Genomic DNA, 1,726 nt, shown 5'->3' with positions numbered 1-1,726 from the left:
TCTATTTTATTTGATTCCTTTTGTTATCTTGTTGTCCATCGTCTAACAGTCGGCTGTTATGTGCCAAGTCATATTCCTTGTATGTCATATGACATATTTTGGTAATAAATCTTTCCTGATTCCTGATTCCTAAATTGGTGCAATTCAAGTATTTGGCTGCCTTAAGTTTGAGGGTAATACCAAAGAGCCAACTTCCTTCTAGTTACCATTCTCCTTTCTGGAGGAGCAATAGTTTCCTGCATCACTCTCAAAGAGCCTGTAGCAGTATCAATTCTGAACTACAAACAGAAGGAATGACTCCTTTAAACGTGGCTACAGCGCTGTCAGATGGATGTAGTCATCAGTGATCTATTCATTGGCTTGTTCTCAGTATCATAACAATGACAACTATTATGAAATGTTTAGCATTATAGTCTTTCACTAGATCTGTTTGAATCTACGATTGATACCTTTGTTTTTTAACTGAACTGTGAAATCCTTGTTGGAGTCAAGATGGGAACATTTGTCCATATATCATATGGAAATAATTTAGTGTCCATGGTGGAAAAACCCATTTTGTGTTCTGGAGAGAAGTCCCCTGCATCCAGAAAGATGGAATTCCAAGCACAATGAATCCTTGGTATTAACATATCAGGATTAAAGGGCACCCTGCAGAGTTTTCTTGGTAACAGATTAGAAAAAAAATGGAGCTTAATTCCGTAATGCTGCAACCTCTGGTTCCAAAGAGTGAAGGCAAAGCGGCATTCTCTTTAATCTCCACCAGGGGGCGACTCTCCGACTTTTCTCTTGATTTATCACATCAGCAAACATCAAACAAACGTGAGTTTGGGTGATGCTGGTGATGGAGTAGTGTGATCTGCTGGTAGCCGCAAGGTTGGTGGTTCAAATCCCGTATACCTCATGTGCCATGTTGAAGTGTCCCTGAGCAAGACACCTGACCCCTAATTGCTCCCCAGGCAAAATATAACTCATACGTTATAATGCAATGTGAGTTGGTTAAAGGCCATGTGATGTAGTCACATGTGATGTGTTGTTCTTACATCCTGTTGGGCGTAACACGAGTTCTCTGGAAGTAACTGAACGGGAGAAGTGGACCGAACGGCCTCCTACAAACGTCAACCTGAACATTTAAGGTTTGGTCTTGAAGATGAAAAATAAGACAAGAAATAAAATGTGTGGACGAAGTGGTTTGAATATAGTAACTCAGTTCTATCATTTTTGTGAATAAAATATGTTTTCATTTTTCACTTATATATATATATATATTTGTTCGGTTGCAGATTTTGAAATTTAAGATTATATTTAGTCTTTTTCTTCTCTTCTTCACATTCAGACTTTTGGCCCTGATATGGCAGGGGGGGGGGGGGGGGGGCATCAGGGTGTCATCATGAGGAACAGCTAACCATCAGGGCCCAAAAAAACAACAATCCAAAACAGTGGAAAAAAACAGATTTGAAATTTGAAATGATAGAATTTGAATCCGAAAATATAAAATATGCAACCGAAAAATATCAAAAAACAAATATCAAAAAACATAATGCGATGAACAAAAAAAATGTTTATAATATATAAATAAAATAAATATTTGGAATTCATTGTTGTATTTTCTTTATGTTCATGTTGGACATTTCATGGATGTGAAGGACGGGATCGGAGGAGAAGTTCCAAAATGACAATATGCAGAAATCCTTGTCTCACACAGAAACAACACAAATAACGATTCCAG

Source organism: Pungitius pungitius, chromosome 16 (genome assembly GCF_949316345.1).
Source record: "Pungitius pungitius chromosome 16, fPunPun2.1, whole genome shotgun sequence".
Classification (NCBI taxonomy): domain Eukaryota; kingdom Metazoa; phylum Chordata; class Actinopteri; order Perciformes; family Gasterosteidae; genus Pungitius; species Pungitius pungitius.
Note: the sequence above shows the minus strand (reverse complement) of the source record.